The 7,648-nt window shown below is 38.2% G+C and overlaps 1 protein-coding gene across 4 annotated transcripts in view; it reads left to right on the top strand.

Moving 5' to 3' along the window:
- Nucleotides 1–1,613: 1,613 nt before the first annotated feature.
- The window catches only part of Ddr (discoidin domain-containing receptor 2), a 1,446,713-nt gene continuing 1,440,678 nt past the window's right edge, over nt 1,614–7,648 (top strand). For all 4 annotated transcript variants that reach the window (XM_069815692.1, XM_069815694.1, XM_069815693.1 and 1 more), the window contains exon 1: nt 1,614–2,017. The gene's annotated coding sequence lies outside the window, so the exon portion shown is untranslated. The remainder of the gene's footprint in view (nt 2,018–7,648) is intronic.

The following is a 7,648-nucleotide window of genomic DNA, read 5'->3' as shown; positions in this document are numbered from 1 at the left end:
TTTACTTATTCATTTATTTATATTAATTAATTACTAATATATTTAAGCTCTTTTTCATGTCTCACATTAAAATATGAAAAGTGTCCCGGATTTCACTTTTTAAAAATTGTAAATGTACACAGATTTCGTTATTAATCTTAAATACAGAGCAGTAGGTCTACTGTATTTGTATAATGAGAACTGATGTGCTATTTGCATGGCATTATAAATTAAAATTAAGCTGTAATTTCTTGTAACGCCATAGATTTGTGTTTATATTGTGCAGCACAAGCAGATTTCATTGATTTCCATTCCACAAGTACAGCATTTGATTGTCCTTGTTTAATAATAATAATAATAATAATAATAATAATAATAATAATAATAATAATAATAATAATTTATTTATTTATTTAATCTGGCAGAGCTAAGGTCAGTAGGCCTTCTCTTCCGCCCAGCCAGATTGTAATTCTAATTGAATAATTATTATTTTACATTAATAGGCTATCAAGACCATAAAACAACATGAAAGTAAATAATGAAAGTTGGATAAGTAATGTTAGTGTGACAATAATAAACATTGGTAAGAAACAGTGATGATGATGATGATAATAATAATAATAATAATAATAATAATAATAATAATAATAATAATAATAATGAGGTAATTTAAATATTTATTCTGTGAAAGATATATATATAACCATTAAACATTGAGAAACCTGAAACAGCTATTATTGTTAGCAAGAATTGTTAGAAAAATATTTCGTTAGTCTATTCTTAAATTGGTTTGATGTCTGACAGTCCCTGACATTACTCGATAGGGAATTCCAAAGTCGAGGAACAGCCACAGTGAAAGAAGATGAATATGAGGATGTTCGGTGGGAGGGAATGGATAATATTGAGGAGTGTTGTGATCGTGTGTCTAGGTTATGATGGGTGGATAAATTTTGAAAACGAGACGCAAGATAGACAGGAGTGGAGAAATGCAATATGTGAAAGAGAAGGGAAAGACAGTGGATTTTCCTACGATCTTCTAGACGGAGCCAGGACAACATTTCGAGGGATGGTGTTACGTGATCAGCCCGGCGAATATTGTACACCAAACGGACGCACATATTATGAACACGTTGTAGTCTCTGCGCCGAAGTAACGCTTAGGTCAGTAAACAGAATATCACAGTAATCGAAGTGTTTAGGAGAAAGATATCTATAGGACTACTCTAGATCGCTTAACAATTTCCTACGAATAATCTACGTCGTTCGCAGTGTAGCAGAATAATAAACATAAATTAATGGAGAAATATGAGAAGGGATCAGGATGCGAAAATATGTCCCAAACTAAATTCTTCTCAACGGTAATTCCACTGGGTTTCGCCTGAGAGACAAGGAACATCAATAGCACACAGGAATGTCCTTGGGAACTGAAGTGAAGTCACAATGGTCATTCCGTCAGTCTACGCAGTGTCGTCTAATTTAACGAATAGGGTGATTTTTGGTGCTATCGAACAAATGTGTTACCTCCACGTGTATTCAGAGCGAAGCTTACAGAGCCGACCGTCAGATGGGGTTGCGGTCTCGGCCGGCGAGCGCGCCGTGTCGTGAGGTAGCGGAGTTCAGTGCTGTGCGAGGCGGAGGAGCGTGCAGGGTCGGTTTGAGCTGCACGTGACCTGCCCAGCGTCGTTGGCGTGATCTCAAGTCGGACTACGCGCGCGTTTTTTTTTCCTCGCTTTTCCGCTGCTGTCATTTTGACACGACATGTCTGCGCTAGTTAAAACTGTATGTTTTCTGTGTTAAGCTGCAAAACAAACTAACGCCAGGTCATTTTTAAGTGCTGTTGCTGCTTTATTCCTGTCGATAGTGCACTGACACGAACAGTAATGTGAGTCAAATGCGTTGGAGTTCTTAAATGTGTGGTTTTGAACAAGGAATCAACAGTTGAAACTATTTAGTGGACTAGCTGTGAGCTTTAATGTGAGAATGCAGTTCTGTCTGTGACGTGATCATCAGCTGGTGGATATCAAACAAGTGGACGCACGGTGAGTACACAATTCATTTTAGTCTGTAGGATAATAACTCTACTAATAACACTTTAAAACCCAAGTATTTTCTCTGGTAACATGATACGAGTTGGAGCTGTTATTTGTGTGCAGGGTTGCCAGGTTTTTTCGACCGAATTCTGGAAGCTAACTTGAGAAATTACTAAGATTTTATCATAAGATTTCTAGACACTTTCTGCTGTAAATCGGTATCCACGTGAGTTTTAATATAATTTTCGCCTCACTGAGAAACAAAATATGAAAGGCGCACAATAGAGTTTTTGGCTAAACTAGCGTTTGGTATTCCCAAGAAACTAGTTCGATTAATTAAAATGTGTCTCAGTGAAACATACAGCAGAGTCCGTATAGGTCAGTTTCTATCTGATCCTTTCCCAATACACTGCGGGCTAAAGCAGAGAGATGCACTATCACCTTTACTTTTTAACTTCGCTTTAGAATATGCCATTAGGAAAGTTCAGGATAACAGGCAGGGTTTGGAATTGAACGGGCTACATCAGCTTCTTGTCTATGCAGATGACGTGAATATGTTAGGAGAAAATACAGAAACGGTTAGGGAAAACACGGAAATTTTACTTGAAGCAAGTAAAGCGATCGGTTTGGAAGTAAATCCCGAAAAGACAAAGTATATGATTATGTCTCGTGACGGGAATATTGTACGAAATGAAAATATAAATATTGGAGATTTATCCTTCGAAGAGGTGGAAAAATTCAAATATCTTGGAGCAACAGTAACAAATATAAATGACACTCGGGAGGAAATTAAACGCAGAATAAATATGGGAAATGCGTGTTATTATTCGGTTGAGAAGCTCTTATCATCCAGTCTGCTGTCCAAAAATCTGAAAGTTAGAATTTATAAAACAGTTATATTACCGGTTCTTCTATATGGCTGTGAAACTTGGACTCTCACTCTGAGAGAGGAACATAGGTTAAGGGTGTTTGAGAATAAGGTGCTTAGGAAACTATTTGGGGCTAAGAGGGATGAAGTTACAGGAGAATGGAGAAAGTTACACAACACAGAACTGCACGCATTGTATTCTTCACCTGACATAATTAGGAACTTGAAATCCAGACGTTTGAGATGGGCTGGGCATGTAGCACGTATGGGCGAATCCAGAAATGCATATAGAGTGTTAGTTGGGAGACCGGAGGGAAAAAGACCTTTAGGGAGGCCGAGACGTAGATGGGAGGATAATATTAAAATGGATTTGAGGGAGGTGGGGTATGATGATAGAGACTGGCTTAATCTTGCACAGGATAGGGACCGATGGCGGGCTTATGTGAGGGCGGCAATGAACCTTCGGGTTCCTTAAAAGCCATTTGTAAGTAAGTAAGCGCTGATGTAGTTTCCATCGTACCTTGCATATACGAATCTGTGACACGTCAGGTTTGGTTAGTTTAGGCTTTTATTATGCCTTGCATATACGATTGACTTCATCTTCACTAAATATCCCTCATAAATTAAACGATTTTCATTTCCGAAATCACCGGAACTACCTCCGCGCTAGTTTCACACAGTTTTCTAGCTTTTTATTAAGTAGGATTTTTTTAAAACCATTCATTATTAAATTAGTTTGCAACTTTTATTTTCATAAGCGGAAACCCACTGCAATATTTTCTCTATCTGACGATGAATCCATGTTCAAATATATTTTACTAAACTACAAAATACAAGTCTGTCATTACTGTAAAATACGATAGCCTATCAAAAACGGTATATTATTTGCCACTGACTTAAAGTAACACTGATTATTAACTGGAGAAGACTTAGGAGCAGAGGAAGATATCAGATGATAGAAGACATTAAGATGTATTGTACAGATCATGTTAAGAGACAAAGAGGAAGGCAGAAAATAGAAAAGATTGGAGAATGCTGAATATGCAGTGAAAAACTTGCCCTTGGACAGACCACTATGAATGAATGAATTTTTAGTAGGTTATTTTTCTACGCTTTATCAACATCTTAAGTTATTTAGCGTCTGAATGAGATGAAGGTGTTAATGCCGGTGAAATGAGTCCGGGATCCAGCACCGAAAGTTACCTAGCATTTGCTCATGTTGGGTTGAGGGAAAGCCCCGGAAAAACCCTCAACCAAGTAACTTGCCCCGACCGAAAATCGAACCCGGACCACCTGATTTCGCGGCCAGACGCGCTAGTCGTTAATCCACAGGTGTGGACTGGATGAATGAATGAATGAATGAATGAATGAATGAATGAATGAATGCTAACTACGAGAGTAGTGACTAGATACTGAAACGGATTAACGAATAAGTCTACATTAAAACTCGGAGAAGTATTGTTTGCGAGTAAAAGCTACTTATGGCCATCAGCTGGGTTACCTCTTTTACAATTTATTTTAGTAGGTTATTTAGAGTCTGAATGAGATGAACGTGATAATGCCGGTGAAATGAGTCCGGGGTCCAGCACCGAAAGTTACCCAGCATTTGCTTATATTGGGTTGAGGGAAAACCCCGGAATAAACCACAACCAGGTAACTTGTCCCGATCGGGAATCGAACCCGGGCCACCTGGTTTCGCGGCCAGACTCGCTAACCGTTACTCCACAGGTGTGGACTCTTTTACAATGTTGCCATATGAGTCGGTGTTTGTTAGTCAACTGTCCGAAGACAGGTCTGAACCTCACAAGTGATGCCAACAAGACACCACTTATGAGACAACTAGGCCAGGTGGTATTGGGGTAGAGTGGCTAGTTCCTTTCCCCTTCCATAGCATACATTGCCGATTAGCTACGTATTACACTATTCGGACTTCAGATGCATACAAACAATTGTTCTTCCTCTGACACATATCGTCAAGTGAGATGTACTGCCTGATAATAGATGTATGCACATATCAGTGAGAACCTCAATCAGAAGATATGAGTCAGTGTATAAATTAAAATAGCGAAGAATTGGAAATACAGGCCGATTTGTTTAAATATGTTCTATTACGTGTAAAATCGGGATTTTTACCAATCCTGGTCGGGGTTCGGGATTCCACGAAGGAAATCGGGATACCTGGAAAGCTTATTTATGTATCCTAACAATCGAAGTGGTAGTTATATAGAAGGAAGATGTCCACACCTGTGGAGTAACGGCTAGCGAGTCTGGCCGCGAAACCAGGTGACCCGGGTTCGATTCCCGGATGGGGCAAGTTACCTGGTTGAGGTTTTTTCCGGGGTTTTCCCTCAACCTAATATAAGCAAATGCTGCGTAAATTTCGGTGCTGCTCGGTCTCATTCAGACGCTAAATAACCTAGGTGTTGATAAAGCATCGTAAAATAACCTACTGAAAAAAAGGAAGATGTTAGGATATGTCAGTTTAATCATAGATCTAATGCAGATAAGTGCTGTAAGAATTACGTTCTTCACTATGCGTGCATGGGAATTACAGTAAATTTCATTAAGATAATCTGTTCGTACCTACTTTCTTCAATCATGTGGAAAAAGTAACTTTCGTAATAAATCTAACTTCATTGCCTGTAAATAATACAGGGACATCATTTTATTTTTACTAACCTGGCTATACCTTTGGATCAACGGTTGCTACTCCCTTCCACGACTGGAGTTCGTAATATACAAACAAATCATTTTACTAGGTATAGGAGGGAAGAAAAGTAGTTCATCCATTTACGTAAACTAGGAAATATCACGCTTTTGAGTTTGATAATTTTCACTAGGTTTTTGTGTAATCAAAATACAGTACAGTATTAACAATGAGTGTTTTTACTCACGAACTGAGCTGTCCATGCGGACGGATTCATTATGCAGTGTATATTAGACTGTTTACAACACATTAGCGTACACTATAGAGAATGAAGTTAAATTGAAAAATAATAATAATGATATTTAAACTCATTTTCAAAATGGCGGCCGTTCATTTCGATACAGGCTTCAGTTCGAATGTGTGTAATTCCAATTACCAGTTTCGTCCTTTGTATTAGTAACTCATGTTGAAATAATTCTATACCTACTCTCAGAGTACCTTACGTACTGTAAATTCAATCTTCACTTCTGCCCGATCCGAAAAGAAAAAAAATACTCAGACATGCTATCCACTGTCCGTCCAAGTGGTTATGTCGCAGGGTCGTAGAAATGGGGAGGGGAATCACGTGACAGTTAATTACTTAACGAGGCCCTTTTATTTCAGTTATTTTAAACAGTTGTATGGGTATAATATTACGTAGACGTCTAATTCCCAACAGAAATTAATGTTCTCAGAAAAGAGCTAAGACAGCCCAGCCACTATACTTTGCAGAGAGGCGAATAGAAGCTGGTGGGGGAAACCGGAATGCGAAGTAGGCAAATGGACGACAGTATCTGTGCGAAAATGATGCAATATTGAAAACTCTTTCGTCACTGGAAAACGCGAACATATTTTTGGAAAGTACTGTTTACTATGACCGTAAGGTTACTATGACTGTATATGCGGTCTTGGATCTGTGTGGAGGACGGTTGAACTTCATTAGTAGAAGGAGTGGGAGTGAAGTACATTCAAAAGCTCAGGTACAATAAAAATTGAAGTAAAATTAAAATGATGTCCCTGTATAAGCGTAATGTTAATTAAAATGGCTGTATTTGTGTATTCTTTACAATACTCGCTGTTTCTAGACTAAAGTAACGTTGAATGTTCATTCGTTTTTGTTCGCTCGTGTATGTTTCATCTCTCTGCTAACAAAGTCTTTGAAGCATTATAAAAATCTGAACGTGTAAAAACACTGAGATGCATACAATGCTTAATTTAACTTCCCTTTCTTGATGTAGAGACGTGCGCAATTAATCTTTCATAGACTTGCCTACACAATGAACTCGGTTCACACGCTTCAGACGCACGGATTCAGCAGCGTGATGTTCGTCCAGATGCCTTGCCCTTAACCTAAATTAATTTAAAGCCACATGTCTGGCCAAGATATTGTCCACACATCGTTAACGTAAATCAAATGGCTATTGTTAATTAACTGCCGAGGTTTTGAAGGGGCATGTACAAACATTGGGTATTGAGAAACTTCAAGCCCCATATCGTGCGGTAGACAGCAGACCAGCTCTTAAGGGAGGGCAATAAATCTCTGCTTCCCTCGCCGAGAATTGAAAGCGACACCACAGACACACGCGTTGTTACTGAAGCATTTTCAGTAACAAAGCGGTATGCTGAATACTGTTCATTTTCAAGGCGGTTAAATATTTTGATTATCAGAACTTGAACAAGTGAAGTGCCTAATCTTTTGAATAAAGATAATGATGGTATTGGGATATATTATTATTACTATTACTATTACTATCATTATTATTATTATTATTATTGTTAAGTCAATTGTCCGAAGACAGGTCAATAATAATAATAATAATAATTATTATTATTATTATTATTATTATTATTATTATTGTTATCATTATCATTATTATTAAAGTTACAGGAAAATGGAGAAAGTTACACAACACAGAGCTGCACGCATTGTATTCTTCACCTGACATAATTAGGAACATAAAATCCATACGTTTGAGATGGGCAGGGCATGTAGCACGTATGGGAGAATCCAGAAATGCATATAGAGTGTTAGTTGGGAGACCGGAGGGAATAAGACCTTTAGGGAGGCCGAGACGTAGATGGGGAG

Source organism: Periplaneta americana, chromosome 17 (genome assembly GCF_040183065.1).
Source record: "Periplaneta americana isolate PAMFEO1 chromosome 17, P.americana_PAMFEO1_priV1, whole genome shotgun sequence".
Taxonomy (NCBI): Eukaryota; Metazoa; Arthropoda; class Insecta; order Blattodea; family Blattidae; genus Periplaneta; species Periplaneta americana.
The sequence above is the reverse complement of the archived record's forward strand: the minus strand, read 5'-3'. Positions and strand labels throughout refer to the sequence as shown.